The sequence below is a fragment of the Mirounga angustirostris genome, unplaced genomic scaffold (assembly GCF_029215605.1).
Source record: "Mirounga angustirostris isolate CCGP_5_RB_7025 unplaced genomic scaffold, mMirAng1.0.hap1 SCAF_1, whole genome shotgun sequence".
Lineage (NCBI taxonomy): Eukaryota > Metazoa > Chordata > Mammalia > Carnivora > Phocidae > Mirounga > Mirounga angustirostris.
The window spans coordinates 109611747-109634157 of record NW_026991709.1 but is presented as its reverse complement, the minus strand read 5'-3'; positions in this window follow the sequence as shown (position 1 = coordinate 109634157).

Sequence of the window (22411 nt, the reverse complement as noted above, 5' to 3'; positions counted from 1 at the left end):
TATTTTGGAAAATGCTAATATATTACAAAATGATATACTTTCTCTAGTGAAAAAAATACATATCATCATCCTTTCAGAAATTGTTGAATTTTCTCCAGAATACTTTAAATTATTCATTAAATCTTATATGTTAATATATATTACTTTATATTTTTATTATATACAAATACATTTGTATTTGAGTTTTCATTGAAACTAATCATTCTAAACATAAATTAGATAAAATTTAAATACCTTTTAAGTACTGTTGATTTACTAAATGATATGTATCTATTCTATATTAATAATATTACATATGGAAATTCTTGCTATAAAGCCACGATTTAGAGTAAGAATTATTCCAAGAATCAAATTAACATACAAATTATGGCTGGTCAGTAACTGTAAATAACCACTTTTAAGAATAGGATGTGGGACTATTAACCACCTTTCAAATTTTTGCATTATTATTTTAATCTTGAGCAAGACGAGACCTTAGATATTTTAATAATGAGTTTTAATACTTGATATTTGTGAAACAAGAAAAAAGTCAATAATGGCCAGGAAATATTGTATAAAGCATACCATTGGGCAGGAAATTTTTAATTTGGGTTCTCATCACTCTTCTATTGGTCAAGTTACAAAATCTTTTTGAATTAGATTTTCACGTACTCTGTAGTAATCTAGAGCTCTATCAATATTTGTAGAGGATATGCTAGTGTTCTGTCTCAATCCTCCCTTCAGGACTTAGAGACCTTAGGCATTTATTTGTCCACCCACCAAGAAGGTTCGCTGCTAATGACCCACAGGGTTGCCTTTTTCTATTGTTGCTTTAGTGCTTAGGAATTTGTTCCTCTTCCTGAAATCATTTTAACATTACATAGTTCCTGGTTTACTGTACTGTAATTTTTTTTACTTAAAACTCTTTAATTCATCTGACATCTTTCAACTATTTATATTACAGTTGTACCATTTAGAAGTATGATTTGTTTCTCTGTATCTGCTGGCAAAATGCTGATTTTCTTTCTTCTTCCCTTCTTTTCCTTCTCTCATTTCATATAGTTAGAATCTATTTTTCTAATTCCTAGTTTTGGGGTTTTTGTTGTGATATTAGAAAGATTGATGCATAAATTAGGTAGGCAAGACATATGGAAAACTAAATTTTAATATTTTTTAGTTTCCCAATTCAGTTTTTTTTAATTTGAAGAATTAGTTGTTAATTCTGTTTAGCATAATGCTTATATAGAAATAATGTATTTGAAAACAATACTTTCTCTTACTCTTTTCTAATAATGATAACTCCTTTTATAGGGGGAAAATTTTTTTTTGAGCCAGCCAAGATATTTAGAATAATATAAGTATTAGTGAAATTAGAATGCATATTTTTTATTTTATTTTTTGGCTGTGGGTTACCTGATAATTAGAATTATTTCATTTGTATATGAACAAACTTGTAACTGGAAAATTTGGGGGGATGGTCTCAGTTCTCACTCAAAACTTTGTCCTAATTCCTTTTTCTCTCATTTGTTATCTATGCAATTCAAATGTTTGCTAGGATTTATCTAGCTATAACTTTTTAAATTAATTGGTCTTGGCCCTTGCATTCCCCTTTATTTTATTTTTTAAAAGATTTTATTTTTATTTATTTGAGAGGGAGAGAGTGCATGGGGGGGCAAAGGGAGAGGGAGAGGGGAAGTAGACTCCCCACTGAGTGCGGAGCCTAAAATGGGGCTCCATCACCACCCATGAGATCACAACCTGAGCTGAAACCGAGAGTCAGATGCTCAACCACTCAATCACCTGAAGCACCCAGGTGCTCCTCACCTTTGTTTAAAAAGACAAATATTTTTCATCTTCAGAAAATTTTTTCTGAATATGTTTTAGGTTTGTTTGTTTTTTTAAATCTCTGTTCTGGTTTTATCTACTTGCTGGTTTAATTCTCTCCTCTACTGCCAACACCATGGATTTTAATTTTACTATAAAGTTTCGATTTCCTTGAGAGAGTGTTATTTACATCAAAAGACTGGAAACAATTACAATATATATCAGTGGGAAATTATTTAAGTAAATTATGATATACCCATCCATTGAATTATAAAACAATGGTTTAAGTTTAAAAAAAAAAAACATGTTTCTTTTTTTTTTTTTTTAAGATTTTATTTATTTATTTGACAGAGAGAGACACAGCGAGAGAGGGAACACAAGCAGGGGGAGTGGGAGAGGGAGAAGCAGGCTCCCTGCAGAGCAGGGAGCCCGATGCGGGACTCGATCCCAGGACCCTGAGATCATGACCCGAGCTGAAGGCAGTCGCTTAACCAACTGAGCCACCCAGGCGCCCAAAAAAACATGTTTCTATGTATTGGTATAAAATGATCTCAAACTGTTAAGTTTTTTTAAGTGTAAATCTCTTTCTTTCATAGTTTTATTGAGATATAATTACATACATAAGCTGTACATGGTTCAAGTATAAATTCTGATGGATTTTAGAAAATATATATACAGATGAAACCATGTTCATAGTCAAGTTAATGAACATATCTGTCACCTCCTAAAATTTCTTCATACTCCTTTTTAATCTCTTCTCTCTTATCAACCCTCCTTCACCCCATTCTGTGTTGTCATTGATCTATTTTCTGCCACTACAGATTGGTTTGCATTTTATAGAATTTGGTATATATAAAATTATGTATTATCTTTTTAGTTTTGCTTCTTTTATTTGGTATACTTATTTTGTGATTTAGACATGTTGCATGTATCAATAGTTGATTCCTTTTTATTGGTAAATAGTATTCCATTGTATGATCAGCCACAATTTTTTTTGACTCATTCATCTTTTGATGGACATTTGAATTGTTCTTAGATTTGGGGTATTACAAATAAAACTTTCATGAACATTTGAGTACAGGGCTTTTATGGATGTATGCTTTCAATTATCTTAGTTAAATACCTAGAATAATGTTTGAGGTAGTATGGTGAATGTATGTTTAACATTTTATGGAATTGTCAAATTATTTCCAAAATAGTAGCACCATTTTATATTCCCACCAGCAGGGTATAAGAGTTTAAGCAGCTCACCTACTCTTCAAGACTTTGTATGGTCAGTCTTTTAAATTTTGGCTATTTACTGTGAGTATGGTGGACTTTCAAATGGAATTCATTTACATTTCCCTAATGATTAATTAGTTGAGTGTATCTTTATGTGATAATTTGCTATCCATATATTTACTAAGAGAAGTGTCTATTCAAATCTTTATAAGGGCTTTTCAGATGTTCATTTTGCAAATATTTTTCTCCCAGTTTATGGTATACATTTTCATTTTCTGAAGAGTACATTTTGAAGAGCAGAGATTCTAATTTTGATAAAGTCTAATTTGTTAACTTTCCTTTTATAATTTATATATTTTGTGTCACATTTAAGAAATTGTCAAACCCAAAGTGACTACTTTTGTCCTTTGTTTTCCTCTAGAAATTTTATAATTTTAGCTTTTACATTTAGATGTATGATCTATTTCAAGTGAATTTTTGCATATAGTATGAGTCAAGGGTCTAGTTTGACTTTTCTCTTGTTCTTTTTTTTCACATATGGTTGTTTAACTTCTTACCATCTTTTATTGAAAAGACTATCCTTTCCCCCACTGAATTGCTTAGGCACTTTTGTCAAAAATCAATTGACTGTGTATTCATGGATTTATATCTAGACTTTCTATTCTATTCCCTGATTCACACTCTGAGATTTAGTGCCCATATCAAAGAAGAAAAAAACTGCTCTGCAAAACTAGAAAAGTATGTGCCAGTCAGAGTCCTGGCATGAGACAGTTGGAACTCCTCAAAGTGACTTCAGTGAGGGGAACTTTGACAAAGACTTGCACAGGAAGGGAAACCCAGAAAAGGACATTGGTAATATGAAAGAGAAAGTCCCTTGGACCTCTGGGGCAAAATAGGCATCAATGAATTACCACCCCCATTTTAACATCTAATTATAATATGTAGTAACTATGAGAGGTACACAGTGTTTTAAAAAAGACATAACCAGGAGTTAGGAAGTGTTGATTGAAAAAAAAAGTTATTTGGGTAAATGGAATTCCACGTAGAGGGAATATCATATGTGATGACCATCTAATAAAAGGTAAAATGGTACATTTCTTTTAACTATAAAAATTCCAAAATGTGAGAAGGAGAGCAGCCAAAAGTGAACCTGGGGAGACAGACATAGGCCAGGCCACATAAGGCCTTATAAGTCAAGTGATAGATACAGATCTTTATTCCAGGAGTTTTAGGAAAGCATTGAGGAGTTAAATGAGTGAAGAGTGACATAATATGATTTGTAATTTGAAAATAATTTTTGTCTGATGAGCCCCATCAAATTTTTCACAGTATAAAACATGGGGAGCTTATTTAGGAAGCTAGTGCAATAATACAGGTTTAGAAAGGCAACAGTGGAGAATAAAGTAAAATCAATAGGATTTTATGATGGAATCAATACAAATGGTTAGACAGAGAAAGGTATGCTTATTGAACTTTCAGGAATACCTGTGATACCTTTACTTCCTTTTCCACTGTATTGAATGTTTTGTAAGAACAAGGTCCATTCTGAGAAGTGACAAAGCCCCTCTGGGCTGAGACCAGTTCTGGGCCTATTAACATTCAGATTCCTTTTTCTTTTCTTTTCTTTTCTTTTTCTTTTTCTTTTTTCTTTTCTTTTCTTTTCTTTTCTTTTCCTTTCTTTTCCTTTTCCTTTTCCTTTTCCTTTTCCTTTTCCTTTTCCTTTCCTTTCCTTTCCTTTTCCTTTTCCTTTCTAGTCTTTCTATCCTTTTCTTTCTATTCTTTTCCTTTCTTTTCTCTTTTCTCTTTTCTTTTTTCTTTTCCTTTCCTTTCTTTTCTTTTTCTTTTTTTTCCCTCTTCTCTTTTTTTTTCTTCTCTCCCCTGCTCCTTTTCACAGTGCCCAATCCCTATAGACTGTATTTACTCAGCTGACTTTTAATTGGGTTCAGTCAGTACAAGGTTCTTGCAGGAGATTGAAGGGTGGAAGGAAGTCAAAGTAGTTTTCTCTGTCTCTGCTTAGGTGGTGTTTCTTTCTCTTTCTTTTTCTCTTTCTCTTCTTTTCTCTTTCTCTATCTTGAGTGGTGTTTCTTTTTCTCTTTCTCTTTCTTGCCTTGGGTGACATTAGTTTCTGTTTCTCTTCTCTTTGTCTCTCTTTCTCTTTTCACTTTCTCTGCCTTGGATGGTGTTTCTCTTTCTCTTCTTCTCTCTTTCTCTTTCTGTTTTCTCTTTCTTTGCCTTGGGTGGTGTCTTCGCCAATGTGTCTCTATGGTAGTAGTTCATACCAGGCAGGGCTGTTATATTTTCTAGCTCCCTCCAGTGACTTCAGCCCCTAGAATTTTAAAAATGCCTCCTTCCCTTGACTGTGCAGCCTAGGTTGATAGTAGTTTCCTGCTATTGCTAACTTCTGGGTTGCCTTTATATACTCAATTTGACTTCTTAAACATCTCAACACTTGTGTAACAAAATCTCCTCTAAGCTCATTCTTAGAGAGGTTTCTGTTTTCCTATTTGGACCCTGAGTGATAAAGACCTCAAAGCCCAAATCTGGAATTAATAATTATAAATGTTTAAGATTTGCATCATGGGCTTGGCTCTACTCTTCCAGATCAATGCAAGAGGTACTCTTTATGGATTAAGAAAAGCAGTGGCGTAATAAATTAAGCACTGAGTTCTTGTTTCACTAGGCAGCCCTTTAACTCATAGTTCCTTTTTTTTTTTCCAAAACAGGAATGTTTTAAAGAGTGAGAGTTGTTTTTATATACTCAACCAGTAGGGATCCATTCTGTCTTGGATCTTAGGATACTGTGGCTTTATGCTTGTCCTTCATAGTACCCCAACTACATACAGTAAACATTCTGAACCAGAGGGTCAGTTTTTGCAAAAGATTTTGATCTCTTTCAAAATATTCTTTCAAATTTACTATTGGAAGTTATAATCATATAAAATGATAATTTCATCAAAATCTCTGTTATATCAACAATTAGATATTTACCAATCACCTGCTAAATGAGAGATATAATGGCATGTTTTTACATATGGTATTTCATTTCATATACCTTATTTGTCACAATAAAGAATTTAGAAACTGATGCACAGAGAGGTTAATCAAATTGCAGAAGGCCATTGTAATAGACCATAATGTCTCTCTTATGACCTGCTATAGACAATCTATTTTATTTTTGGCATTCTTTAGACTAAAAATATCTTTTTTAAATTTTCTTTTCGTCTTTTTTTGGTCCAGTTAGGCCAGATAATAACTAGACATCAAAGAGAAATGACATATTAGGTCATGCACTTGATGGAAAACAGCAATATTATAATTAAAATATTTCAACATATGGAGGCAAAATGGAAGTGTCTGAGGGAATTAACATCACACTGAAACACTAAGTCTTCTCTATGATAAAATGTAACATGTTGCACAGACTAAAAATGTTTCTGTATTAGTCAGCTTTCTAAGTTTCATGCAACAGAAATGAATTTTGGCTAAATTATTAAAATAAATTTTTGAAAGGAAATTGGCTTCATATGATCTATGATAAGTCTAGCTTTTAAAAGCTGTTCAGTTAGACTAGGATGAACTTCACCAAAGACCCTCACCAGTCAATGTCACTTCTACAAAAAAAAAATATGACCTGTTATTTTGCCCTGACAACAAACCAAGTTGAAGGGTAATAGGTGATTTAGGGTCTATGAGTCAGGGAACACCCGAAGTCTGTCTCAATTCACCCATCCTGGTGGCCATATTGCCCCTTAGGTAAATATTTATATTAATGTTTTTATAGCACTATAATCCTGGTGGTGCGGAGTAAATTTGTTGTGGATGATGATGATCCTGTGGAATAATTGTCTAGCATCCTGGCACTTTAAGGAACCATTGTGGCCTGGTCTGGAACTTATATTGGAAATAGCAGTGAGCAGAGCTTACCAGCAGAGCAGGGACTACAGCCCTGATAGAGCACATTTCTGGTTGTCCCGGCCTTGTCTGTTGCCTTCTATTGATAAGGACATTATCTGTAGCTCCTGTGAGTGCAGTAGCACCACTAATCTTCAAATATGTCTTCTAACACAGTTCTGAAGCAATACCAGGTCTTAGGCATTGTACAGGAGGCAGAATAATGGCCCCTTAAAGATATCCATGTCCTAGCCTCCGAAACCTCTAATTTACCTTACATGGTAAAAGGAACTTTGTAGATGTGGTTAAGGTCCTTGAGATGAGAAGATTATCCTGGGTTACCCATGTGTGCCCAATCTGATTCCGAGTCCTTAAAAGTAAAAAACCTTCCCTAGCTGTTAGGGACAGATGTGATGACAGAAGAAGGGTCAGAGAAATGCAGTGATGCAGGCTTTAGTTAGAGGATGAAGACCATGAGCCAAGAAATGTGGGCAGCTTCTAGAAGCTGGAAATGGCAAGGAAACAGATTCACTCATAGAGTCTGCAGAAAGGAACATAATCCTGCCAACATCTTGATTTTAACCCAATGAGACTAATGTCAGACTTCTGACATACAGAACTGTAAGACCATAAATTTGTGTCTTAAGCTACTCAGTTTACGATATTTATTGTAACAGTGTTATAAGTTGAACAATGATCCCCCAAAAGATATGTCTACTTCCTAAGCCCCAAAAGCTACAGATGTGGCATAATTTGGTAAAAAAAAAAAAAAAAAAGTATCTGTGGATGTAAATAACATGGATCTTGGGTGGATTATCTGGATGAGCCCTAAATCCAATAACAAATGTCCTTATAAAGGATACACACATTATGTAATAATATGTATTTCATGGATTCACTGTGATGATTAAATAAAATAGTGCATTTTAAGTATTTACCACAGGGAACTATAAAAAGACCTTAAGAAATGTTGACAATTATTTTCTTAATTATTGTTGTTATAAGAGGTTGTCGTATCACACAGTTTTCAATAATCAATCACACTGTGTATTTTATAACATTTTTGTGCACCTATTATTATTATACATGTGCTTGGAAGCGTAGGAGAACCTGGGAGTACAGATAATGAATAAGAAAGCATATTTTCAAAAAAGCTCAGAGTCTAAGCTTGTTTAATTTTTTGTATAAACATCTTAATCCTGAGCTTTAATGAGGGCACACAAGAGGTATTAACAAAAACATTTGCTCATTTAACAGTATCCAGTATTTTCAGCTTTTACAAATAATTTCACACATTTATTTTAAAGATATTTTATTTCACTTTCTGTGAAAAAAGTTTGGCAATATGGAAATGATAAGATACCATTGTTTTCAGAGGCAAGAGATTAATTAGGAGATTGTGATAATTGCTGTAGGAGAGGTATAGGCAAAACCTAGAGAGAGAAGGAAACATTAGCCTTGCTTTTACACTTTGAATGATTTGTTTGGAAAGTAAATAAATTTTAATTCATCTGGTGATATTTCAATAACTTTAAGTCTAGTGATTTAATGTGTGTGAGAAAGTGATTTAGTTCCATTGTTGCATTGCAAGTTGGTAGAAAGCAAAGGCTGAAAGATGTATAGCCTGTGTTCTGCTCCAGATGCTGCTTCTGCTTCTTGGGTTAGAAGTCACTCTGCATCCCTCTCACCGCCCCCCCACCCCGCCCCCGCAAAATGGAAATGATGTTAATCCGGTGTTTTACATTTAAATACTCTCCGTTGTGCAAAGTTTTCTGGATGGCAGCATTTATGCTTTATCTTAAATTTGTACTTATTTATAGAAGTCAATTGTTCTCCTGTGGGGAAAACTACCACCTTCACCATTCTCTCTTGTCCCGGTGATAGGATAAAGGCAGGAAGACACAGAATGATCTTAGGTATGATTATTTCCTTATGCCTATCTTTCCTGTTAGGTTGTTCTCTATGATGAAGAGAGAAAGAAATAATGGAATCATAGACTCCTACCCAGAGAGCAAGATTGACTAACACGGCCCCAACTAGTGTGATTATTTATAAGATATGCTGTTCTGTTTCCTAACTTTAATAATAAGAATGGCTAACATTTAAGCAGCATTTACTATATGTCTGGCAGCGTCTTAAGTCATCTTTTAACTCCTCAACATAGACTTATGATTTAGCTGTGACTGTTATCTGTGATTTACAGATAGGCAAACTGAGGCACAGAAAGGGTAACTTGGCAAATGTCATACAGTAAGTGGTGGTGGTTTCTCAGGTGGAGACCCATGTTCTGCCCAGAGCTCCCTGCTCCCAATAACCTGTGCTAGAAGTGTAGTGTACATTCTATTTTAGCTATTTTAAGCTACTGAAAATTTTGGCATTTTTGTTTTCACAACATAACCTAGCAACCTTAAACAGTACAAAAAATATATAAAAATTCAATTTTTAGGAATAAAAAAGATAAACCATAAGATAATATAATTAACAAAATATGCAGGGCCTCTGTATTTAAAAATGCCATTGAGCCTCATGCAAAAATACATGAGAAACAGTAGCACAGTAGGTTTTAGACCGGTAAACAGTATTGAAGGTTTTCCTTCTCCCTATATCAGTATATTTTTATTTAGTGTGAGCACAATAAAATTACTACCAGGTTTTATTTGCAGGTAAAACAAGGGCATAAAATGATCAGGAAATTTAATGAAGAGAAAATATTGAAGAGAGCATAGTCTTATCACTTATTAAAATGTAAATTTAAAATTAGGAGCGCCTGGGTGGCTCAGTTGGTTAAGTGACTGCCTTCGGCTCGGGTCATGATCCTGGAGTCCCGGGATCGAGTCCCGCATTGGGCTCCCTGCTCAGCAGGGAGTCTGCTTCTCCCTCTGACCCTCCTCCTTCTCATGCTCTCTCTCATTCTCTCTCTCACAAATAAATAAAAAATCTTTAAAAAAAAATGTAAATTTAAAATTAGGATAATGAAAACAGTTTAATATGAATAAATATTCAGATTGTCAAAAATTTTGAAGAGTTTAAGATTTTACCAAAGTGCAAGCAAATAAGATAGCCTATTACTATTTCATGGATGCTGGCAGAAGACATGAAACTCCTGGGTCAGAGAAAAGCACTTCATTACTCATATTACAACAAGCAGCATGAACATCAGCATATTTGCAGGACTCACCCTTGCCACAAAATTCCACCAAGATTATGCAGTGTGCCCAGATGATACATGGACACACAGAGGGTTTTGTTCAAGGAGAGGAATCCAGGGCAAAGGGCCCAGTGTTTTTTGAGCAAGCAGTAAACATTGTTGCAAGCAATGAATAAGCCAGCCTCCCTCTGCCCCCCCTCCCCCCCCCCCCCAGTGAATAGAGTAGTGTTGACCTGCTTAGTTGACTATGTAACTACCTACAGACACTACTCCTATCAGGAAATATGTAAACCTTGCAACATAATGCAAGATTGTGCAGGCATGGTCAAGACCCATGATGGACTGCCTCTCCCAGCATAGAACAAAGGAAACAATATGAAAAATAACCCAAATATACATTTTTTAAAAAACCCACATAGTAATAAACTTAATGATAAAATGGCTTTTAATATGATAAAAAGATCAATTTTTTTTTTTATTAAAATGTTTTATTTATTTATTCATGAGAGTCAGATAGACAGAGAGAGAGAGAGAGGCAGAGGCAGAGGGAGAAGCAGGCTCCCCGCCTAGCAGGGAGCCTGATGCGGGACTCGATCCCAGGACCCTGGGATCATGACCTGAGCCGAAGGCAGACGCTTAACCATCTGAGCCACCCAGGCGCCCCAAGATCAATTTTTTTAATGGTGAGGGAGCAACTGCTCAACTATTTGGGGGGATACAAGTTGGATGCCAATCTCCATCTTTATATCATAGTTTTGGATGGATCAAAATTTAAATATTATAAAAAATAAGTGAGGAATTTATTTTTTAAATTTTGGAAAGAAGAAACTCTTTCTAAAAAAGATACAAAATACAAAAAACAGATATATTTAATTAAATAATTTACAAGACAGTAAAAATATGATCAAAAGACAAACTAAAAAAAATGTTTCCAAAACATTTATATATAAAATATAGAGACAGAGAATTCTTATTATATAAAAGGTTTTCATAAATCAATATAAGAAACCAACAGCAAATAAAAATGTGTCAAAATATAAACAGGCAGTTTGCAGAAATGCTATTGAAAATAGACAACATATGAAAAATGTTGAACCTCAATTATAATGAAAGCAGTTCAAATTAAAGCTCACAGATTGTGGAGCTCAAGATGTTTTGTGATGGACAAAGAAAGAGGCATTCTAATACTTTCATGGCAGTTTAAAATAGGACATTTTTGGAGAATATGTCAGCAATGTTTAGCAAAATCTTACTAAAAATGTACTATCTCCACTACAGTATTGAGAAAGCAGACAATTTTGTCTTGTGCCTGATCTTAGAGGAAAATTATTTAGTCTTTTATCGTTAAATATGATGTTAGCTGTGGGTTTTCATAGACATCCTTTATCAGGTTGAGAAAATTCCCTTCTATTTCTAGTTAGGTGTTTCTATCATGAATGGGTGTTGAGTTTTGCTGAATGCTTTTTCAACATCTATTGGGATGGTCATGTGGGGTCTTTTATTCTATTTACAGGACATCTTAATTGATTTTCAGATGTTATTATAAAAATTAATTTTTTTTTTCCAAATAAAGTCAGATCCTTTGGGGGAGAGTGTTGGAGCTCTATTTTCTTATGGACTTCTCCCTAAAACTAAAACTCTGAGCCACTATTCTGTGCTTCAGGCAAGAAAGTAGCCTCTGGTCTTCTTGGCTAGCCTCTCCCATATTGGAAGCTCCGTACTACAAATGAGCTTGGGTGAGCATAGTTGGCTTTCCAGTATTCTCAGCCAACTGTACCTGAGGAACAGCTTCTTCCTACTGGTAGGCACTGGGTGGAAAAAAGGAGCCCCTCACCTCTTGGCCACACTCACCATAACTTTAGCCTCTCTCATTTTGAGTTGGAGAAGGTAAGAAATACTGGTGGCCTTCCCCTTCCCAGAGCTCTCAATCACAGTAGCCCTTGATTGGGAGTTGAGGTGAGGGAGCTCCATGTTCTTGACCACACCTACTAGGCAGGGAACCTCCCTCATGCTGAGTTAAGATAGGGAAGAGGGAGGGAAAGGATTGTGCCTCAAATGCCACAGACTCTCTCTGTTTTAATCTAATTTTAGTAAATTTTCTTGAATAAATGTTTCTTTATTTGCTGTATGCCTTGGGAGTCTTTTTTAAAGGCTGTAATTTTTTTATGGTGTAGCCAATTTTGCTTGTTTGGGGGGCCATGGAGTGCCTCATGATATAATTCTAGAAGTTGCATATGATTTTATACATATATATATATATATATATATATATATATATATATATAAGATTTGGGGAAGAAATCATAAAATTCTGCTGAAGAGAAGGACTAGAGTCTGAGTAGGAGGGAAACCCAAGTTACATTGTATTCTCTTATGTAAGATGAATTTGTTGAATGATTAAGTGAATTTTATGTCATTTGCTTCCTTTCATCAATTTTTATACAAAAAAATGTTAAAAATATATAATTCTTTTCCCTATGATATTTCAGATCATTTCACAACACTAAACATTCTCAAATAAGCACATAGTCTCAGTAGCTACTAATGGGCTGTTTTCTTGATATTTAGTTACTAGAGGACCACAATACTCTCCTTACCCAAAAGGAAAATTGCACACAACTTAACCTGGCAAGCAAGACCCTTCACATTCTAGCTATAACACGCATTTCTAGCCATATTTTCTATCCAACACAGTATGATATCTCATGCTCCAAAGCTTCTTTGTTACCTTGCAAATTCTTTTTCTGTCCCACTCCCTTACTTCATAAATTGCTGGTATTTGTCCTTCTTTCCTCTGTGTTCCACATTGTACTCACTGCCGCCTCATGACTTTAGCTATAGAGTAGTGATATGTGTGTGTCTGTTTTTCCCACTAGACTGAACTCTGTAAAGGCTTGTTCACCTCCAGACCACCTCCCCCATCCAGAGCCTTCCACATAATAAATGAGGAAGAATGTTGATATAAATGGACAAAATGCAGGACTTTTAGAGAATAAATATGGCCTACCTCATATGTCTTTGATTATCCTGAAAAGAACTCATTTACTTTCTGCTATGAAAATGAGCTCAGAGAGATGAAAGTTTTGAAGAACATGTATGAAACAGCCGAATCAGACTGTTACTATATAAAGCTACAGGGGAAATGAACTAGACATGTAAAAATAATATAGGTAAATGGTGTAAGTCTGAATTTCAAATATAAATTGTTCCTATCCTACCTTTAGAATGCAGCTGTTCTCACTCATAAAATCATCAAATAATTGACCCAGGTCTACTTTGCTTGACTTCATAACCTAAGAAACCCTCATTACACTTAGAACCATTGCTAATATCTTTCAAATCAAGAACACTTACTCAGAATTGTCACAGAATAAATAATAGCTTAATAAAGCTATTAAGATCTGTCCTATCAACTTAAGTTTGCAGATCTGTATGTATGAGACTTTGTAATTGTTAAAAAGTGAGAAAAAAAAAAAAGATATTCTTGACCTAGAAATAAAGGCCTTTTCAGAAGGGTTATAGCAAACAACATGAAAATTTTTCAGAAATAACTCTTTTCCCCATGGGTTCTAATTGACTAAATACACACTTTAAAAGTCGCTATTAATAGAATTTGAAAAAGGACTTGGCACTACATCTTATAGTTCTTCTAATTCAAAATCATCATGAGGGAAATAAAAGAAGAAAATAAAGTTGGAAGATACTATAATTGGGCCAAATCCAAAGCTGGTATTGGAACATATAGAACCAAAAGCATAGATTTCCAGTTTAGTGAGACTATTTCTACCCCATATCTATATGACATTGTTGTGATTTTTAAAAATTATTCAGTATCTATTGAGTATCTAATTAGGGCTGTACTCCATTTCAGGTTTGGGGCTCTGTAAGGAACAAAACAAATTTTTACCTTCACAGAGCTGATGTTTCAGTAGGAGGATACAAACAATGGGTAAATAAAGATATGCCAAATATAAGTCTCAAGGAGACAAATAAAACAGGAATGAGGAATAGAGAGTGCTTGAGATGGGGAATTTCTATTTTAATCAAAATTATTATAACCTATAAAGAAAAATTACTCCTTTGAAGTTAGTGAAACTAATATTCCAATCTATAATGTCTTCCTTCCTTCTTCCTTCCTTCCTTCCTCCCTTCCTTTCTTCCTCACCTGATCTTTGGCAATCAGTCTTCCTCTTCAAGCATTGCCCTAACACAGTGGAAGAAGCAAATAATATACTTTATTTATTGTGTATTTTTCTGACTCTTTCTAAGAAGGAAATTTAGATGGTTTCAAAAAAATTGATATATTATCAAAAGATAAATACTGTGAGAAATTTTGCATAAAATGAAAATGTAATGTGGTAAAACAAAATGATAACACGCCATGAAGTCTGATACTGCTAGAATTCCACAATTTAACTCCAAGCATTCTAGGAAAAAAAAGAGGATAGAAACGTTAAGTATGAAATTTAAATACCGTAAGGTAAAACAACTCAATCGGTAGGGTGACACATGGCTAGAATATTGCCACAGCTGGTCCTCTTCAAGAGTCCACGTCACAATAAAGTCATCATTGGGTAGTTCCTAACTGAAAGAATCCAAGTGTGAAGTATAGTCCTATGCTATGGGAGTTCACAATCTTCTTAGGGGTATTTACCACACACCCAGGAAAATGTTACTACTTTAAGAGATACGGCAGTATATTCAACAGCATGCACTGTATCACAAATTAAATTGCAAAGAAGTGAGAATTCCCTGTGGGATGATATGAATTTTTTTTTTTTCTTGGAGAGACTTACTTGTTTTAAACTTTGATTTTTTTTTAGTACTGGGGATAGGAGAAAAATACAATGGTTATCAAAGATCCAGGTGAGAATGGCAGTAGTAGATTTCAATATGACCTGTTTTGGAGATAGTAAGGAAATCATATTGACTAGAGCAGCAGCTTAATGTTATGAAATAGTAGGAGAAAAGATTGTGAGAGGGATAGGAGATGCTCTAGTTGTAGAGAGTTAAGTTTAAAAAGTATATTTTTGGTGCTTCAAGCTTTAGGTTCTAAATTGGAGATACATAGGTATAGTTCAGGATGTGTATGGGCCCCTTGAAATAGCATATGATTGTGAATGTATATACATATGTAGACTTATCTGGAAAAAGGTCCTGTCTTGTCCATTTTCTGAAAGGGACCATAATCTCCTCACACCAGCACTGCCAAACAATAACAAAGTATAGAAAAATTGCCCTACGGTGATTAGCCATGGACATTTTTTAATAAGGAGTGACATCAAACTTTAATTGAAAACTTCAGGGCTACAAGCATAAAGTTGTCTCTGGTTCTGATAACACAATAAGCAAAATGTAACTAAAATATAACAAATAATTATTATAAGAACCTGGGCTTGGAAATCTTAATTTGAGGAACAAGCAAAGAAGAGAGCCCAGAGCTCTTTTCCTCTAGCTCATGTGATTTAAAAGTAACAATTCCAAAACTTTGACAGAATTTCCCACACTCAACTAGCCTTTCCTCAGTTTATTTTCTTAATGGGTTGAGTCAAGACTTTATAAAGTCAATCCTAGTCTAGGGATTATGTGGTCCCACTGGCATGTCATTCTCAGGTTCAGGAACACATAACAGCCAATAGTATGGACAAAAACCATGATTTTCCAATCTACTGAAAATTATTTTCGTTATTACATTTGTCACAAAATGAAGTTATTGCAAACCAATTTGTAGATCACCAACCCATCTTCTACCAAATAGAATTGAATTCTTCTTTTAAAAAGTCTAATGACTGTAAGAGTTATGAAAATGCAACTTTTTAAAGACTTCGGGAAGTTGATAGTAATAAAAAGCCATAAAGTTAACATTAGGCAAACATAAGAAATAAAATGAACTAAAATTGTTTTAGGATTTAAAATTTCAGTTTCTTTCAAACCAAGATCTCTAAGCATATAAAATCTCATGTAAATCAAAACTAATTTACTTTGCCAACTGGGTTTGTTTACTTTAGGGTATTTTACAGTATTCTTCCTCATGTTTCCAATTACCAAAAAAGCTAATTATCTTTAAATTAAGGCCTATATGACAGCTGATTGTGCAGTAAATTCATGAAAACAAATTTGTGTTTTCCCATGGCGATACCATAAGATATGGAAATATCATAATATTGTGGTTAGATACAACTACTTGTTCCTATAAGATGTAAAACTATCTTTCCTGACTATACATCACTGTAAAAACTTAATTGTAGCCTGTAAAATCTAGAACCAGGCTAAATGCACTGTGTGTGCTCAGTAAAGACTACTTGGCTCATTTGAAATTTCCTGGACTGCTCCTTTTCTTCCACAGAAACTTGTTAAAACACCGTAACTGGATATGTTCATCAGTTCCTCAGCCATTTGAGGTCCCTCTGAGGCAGTGGCACCATGAAAGAGCTCCTGGCCAGGAGGCTGTCTGTGGGACCATAAATGAATGCTAGATCCTTTGCCCTTAGGTCCTGGCACTATTAATATGTCAAAGCCAGGTGACCCACAAAAGTGGTCGTATTCCCTCTTACTGTATCATCCAGTACAACCTTTTTGTGTTCTGCCTAAATGATAGTTTTGTGTCCAAAGCTATTATATGTTTGTTGTTCAGTGGTTAGTATTACTGCTCAAGCCTCATGATGACTAACGTCTAAGGTTTCTTCCTAATGCAGTATATACCCTACTTGATCAATTCACTCATATTCCCTCCTTAGCCTCTTTACTTTCTGAGATCCACAGAAATACACATATGGACACATATATTGTGTGTGTAAATGTCCATCATCTATTTATCTACATAGAGAGAGATGATGAAAAGGAACATGTAAATATGGTGTATCACAACCACTCATTAAATCCTGTATCTTTCTCACTATCCATAGATTTTTTTTTTTTTGCCTCTTATATACCTGTTATTTTATATTCAGAAAAAAAATCTGTGGAGGGGAGAATGAGGAGTTTTTATTTCATGGGTACAGAGTTCTATTTTGCAAGATGAAAACAGTGCTATGGATGCATAGTGGTGATGATAGCCCAACAATGTGAATATACTAAAGCCACACTTAAAAATGGTTAAGATGGTAAATTTTATGTTAAGTGTATTTTATCACAATTTTTGTAAAAAGATCTGTTCGCACTCTGCTCTAACCAAATATTTCTTCTATTACAGAAAATGTGTTTCAGATTTAAGTAACCATTTTCAAAAACATTTAATGCTTCCCCATGAACAGATTGACAACAACACAATGTAAATGACTTAGCATAACTTCCATGGGCCTCTAATCTGAACTTATTTTCTTTATCTGAGATCTTGCAACTGGCTGTTTAAGCTGAGGCATAGCTCCTGGTTTTCCAAATATGTAGTTTGTGGTAGTACTTTTGTACTACCAATCTTACCAGGTTCATGCTCTTCTGGCTTTTGGGAAGTCCCTTCCCTGTTCTCTTCCTTCTTATAAAAGTCATTCTCATCTTCCAAGATTCAGGTAAAGTGTTCCTTCTGCCTTTAAGCCTGTGGAATTCAGATAGCTCCAAATAATAGCAGATTTCTCTATAAACCCGAGATGCTGCGCACATGTCACCACAAATAACTTACCTTCTTTGCCTTGTAGGTAAGTTAGGTAACATTAGGCAAACATAAGAAATAAAATGAACTAAAATTGTTTTAGGATTTAAAATTTCAGTTTCTTTCAAACCAAGATCTCTAAGCATATAAAATCTCATAAATCCATTATGAGCACTTTGGGAAACAATTCAGTATCATCTCATAAAGTTGATGGTTCTCATACCCATAACTCAACAATTCCACCATTAGGTACATTTTGTAGAGAAACTCTACCTTATATGAAGGAGACATATGCCTATCTTTCATTTAAGTAACCATTTTCAAAAACATTTAATGCTTCCCCATGAACAGATTGACAACAACACAATGTAAATGACTTAGCATAACTTCCATGGGCCTCTAATCTGAACTTATTTTCTTTATCTATCTTTCATCACCCAGTCACAGTACAGCTTTGTCAGCAGACAAATCTATCATGAAGCACAGTCTATATGTTATTTTTCCATCTATGTCTTTACCTCTTGGTAGAGCATTTTACATGCAATAGACACACAAATGTTTGTTAACTAGTATAATATATCAAGATTGGTAACTTTAGTACCTCTTTTAGGCACTACCTTAGGAAGTTTAAAGAGACAAACTACATGGCAATACAGAAACTTGAAGAACAAAGTGTAATAAATTGGCTCTGTCCTACCTAAAGCCATTTTTTAAATTACTGGTTAAATGTTAAATTATAGAATAATCATTTTATTGAAATGAAGGCTTTGTCAGTTTTAGAGAACTAAATGATATATTTATTAAATTTAGCACAATTCTTGATTGAAGGAAAATTCCATAATCATGGGTGGTGCTATAAAATATGACCCTCCAAAAATTGGTTAAGCTACATCATAAGTGGATTTACTTTGGCTCATGATGTTTGTTCTCTGCTGCTTCTATTCTATGTTGCTCAACCTTGGGCTTTGCATGGGTATAATAAGCCAGTTTTTGTTAGAAAGTCAGATTTTAAAGCCAGTAACTGTTGGAAATTTTGGTTGGTTTCTGTGGAAACCAATGTATGTGACTGGCATAAATGTTGTTAATGAGAATGTCTGTGAAAAGTTGACATTTGGTATGATTTTCTGGCTTGACATTAACTAAATTTTGTCCCGTTCTATTTCATGCTTATCATTTGCAATTTGTAAAAATAATAATCACAGCATGCTTTCCCCTACTCCCCTTTTTTGTGGCAACAGAAGAAAATACCCATTTCTTGTGTCATGCCCTCTAGGCAAGAAGGCCTGGAATAGAATGCTTTAGTTTATTTTGTTAGTAGAATATAAATCAGATTCGTCTTTCCCACACATTTGGATACATCATAGGATCCAATTTTAACCAAAAAATTTGGGTAGGATATTACCATATATTTAAATTTTTTAAATTGTAGTTACTGTAACAGTTGCAACGTATTTGCTTGGTACAAGAGTTTAAAGTTACAGAAGGGCATTCAATGAAAAGTATCCCTCCCACTTAAGTGTCATCCAAATACCTAGTTCCTCTGGGTAGTAACCCAGTATCAGTTTCCTTTGTAACTTCCTAAAGATATTCATACACAAATAAGCAAAACATGTGTTTAGTCTCATTTTGCCCTTTTGTTCATACTAAGCATCCTCTACACATATCCACTTAATTTTTTTAATGATTTTCCATTTAAATATAAAAAGTGTCACCTCAATCTTTATTTTTTTCTTTCCCATAATTCTTTTAAACTAAGGATTGTGTCATGCATACATAAGTCATGCATACATGTGTGTATGCATATAATATATATACATATATATGCATACATACATACATATACATATGCATATGAAAGATATGTAGAATAATAATAAAATGGCCACTCAGATAGCTGCCTCATGGCTTTATATAGAACATTACCAATAAACTTAAAATCCTTTTGCAAAACTCTCCAATCAAATTTCCTCTTTTTCATCATCCAGAGTTTTTTTTTTTAAGATTATTTATTTGTTTATTTGACAGAGAGATAGAATAAGCAGGGGGAGTAGGAGAGGGAGAAGCAGGTTCCCCACTGAGCAGGGAGCCGGATGTGGGGCTCGGTCCCAGGACCCTGGGATCATGACCTGAGCTGAAGGCAGATGCTTAACCGACAGCCACCCAGGCGCCCAGGAGTTTTTTTTTTTAATTAAGCTTTATATTTACCACTTTCTTACTTTTAATGATTTATCAGAGATTGTGTATGTGTATGTATAAATATATATATATGATTACTTATTTTCACATTGCATGTGTTTGAGCAATAATAAAAGAAGAAATCAAACTGCATATATTTTTCTACAACATACTTTTTACATCAAGTGTGTGATTCATCTATCCTAATGCACATAATGATAACTCATTAATTTTCATCATTACATAGGAATCCACATAGGATTATTCATGCTTCTATTGTAAGTTGTATGAATTATTTCCTTTTTTTGCTATTATAAATAATAGTGCTATTAAATTTCCTGTATATGTCTCCTGCATATAAGGTAGAGTTTCTCTACAAAATGTCCCTAATGGTGGAATTGTTGAGTTATGGGTATGAGAACCATCAACTTTATGAGATGATACTGAATTTTTTCCCAAAGTGCTCATAATGGATTTACACTGCCACCACTACTTTTCTACATTCTCACCATACTTTTTAGTCTTTGCAAATCTCATTTAATTTGCATCTCATTTAATTTTCTTTTTTATTATTACATATTAGGTTAGGAACCTTTTTACAGGTTTGTTGTCCTTTGTTTTTTTTCCTCTTCTCAGCAGTATGTGTCCATTTGATATAACCACAGAAAAGAGTATAAAATGTGTAGTAAGCACAATTTAAAGAATAATTATAAAGCAAATAATTAAAAATTAAAAATAAATTTTACAAAAGAATAATTATAAAGCAGACTCTTGTATAAGTCAGGTAAGATTCAAAACATTCAACATTCCAGAAGCTCCTTCATGTCCATTCCCAGTCTTTCTTTATTCATCCTCCCAGAGGTAACCATTGTCCTGGGGGTTTTTTTGTTAATAATTTTATTTCTATTGTTTGTCATTTTATCACTCATATATGTATTTCTGGTCAGTAGAGTTTAGTTGTGTCTATGCATAAATCTTATATAAATGGAACCATGCCATATGCATCTTTTCTGTCTTGTTTCCCGTTTTACACACTTTTAAACATTTTTACATGAAACTCCAACTAATTCCTGTTTAATGCTGTATAGGATTCCACAAAAGAAACATAGCACAATTAATTTTTCCTTTCCACTCTTTTTAGACATTTTGATTATTTTTAACTTTAGCTATTTCAATCGTATATGAACATTCCTGTATTTCCTGAAACACAGACAAAAGAGATTGCCTCAAACATTACCTAACAGAGCAGAATTGGCGGGTCATAGGGTATGTCTATGTTCAGCTCATGTAGATGATGCCAAATTGTTTTTGAAAATGGTTGTATCAAAATTATACTTCCACCAGCAGTCTGCAACAGTTCCTATCTGTTTATTTATTTTAATTTTTTTTTATTATATCACTTAGCCAGTATATAGCACATCATTAGTTTTTGATGTAGTGTTCAAAGATTCATTAGTTGCGTGTAACACCCAGTGCTCATCACCACAGGTGTCCTCCCTAATACCCATCACCAGTCACCCCATCCCCCCACCCCTCTCCTTTCTGTAACCCTCAGTTTGTTTCCTGGAGTCCAGAGTCTTTCATGGTTTGTCTCCCTCTCTGATTTCTTCCCATTCAGTTTTCCCTCCCTTTCCCTGTGGTCCTCCATACTATTCCTTATGTTCCACGTATGAGTGAAACCATATTACTCCAAGTCTCTACCACTTCTTGAATCAGTCTGTTTTGTTTTTTTTTCCCCAAGCAATCTGGTAGTTATGTAATGACATATCATTGTAGTTTCCATTTTTATAGCCCTTATTACACTATTTTTTAAAATTATTTTTATGAATTATTTGTATTCCTCTTGTGAAATGCCATTTTGAGTTATCTTTTTATTGAGTAATGTAGGAATTATTTGAATAGTTAGGTATGAATTCTTTGCACTTATATGTGTCATAAATATCTTCTCCCACTCAATAGCTTATTTTTTTCATTTTCATTATCATCTCTTTTGATATATAAAAATTTCTTATTTCAGTGTAGTAGAATTTATCAATATTTTAATTTATATTTAGTTTTAGTTTTGTGTTTCATTTTTTAAAATCCTTATTTGTCTTGAGATTATAAAGTAATTGTCCTATACTACCATATAAAATTGGCTTTCACATTCCATCCAGAATTTATTTTTGTTTGTGGTTTGAGGTAGGGATCAAATTTCATTATTTTTCCATTTGGATACCTAATCATATGAGTGTTATTTATTTAAAAGTCCACTTGATCCCCAATGATTTTCCATCTACTTCTGTTATATATCACATGTCTATATTATAGGTCTGTTGGGGTGCTTTCTTTCCATTTCAGTAGTCTGTTTCTTGCACGTTTTATTTTTATTGTTTAATAAAAAACGTGCTGACACCCATTAAGGTAAAGCCTCCCACTTTATTCTTCTTACAATGTCTTATGTCTATCTTTGGACTTGTTGATTCCCATAAATTGATACTTTTTAAAACAAGATTTTATTTATTTATTTGAGAAACAGAAAGAGGGCGAACAGGGGCAGAAGAAGAGGGACAAACAGACTCCACGCCTAGGTGTGGAGCTCCATGCAG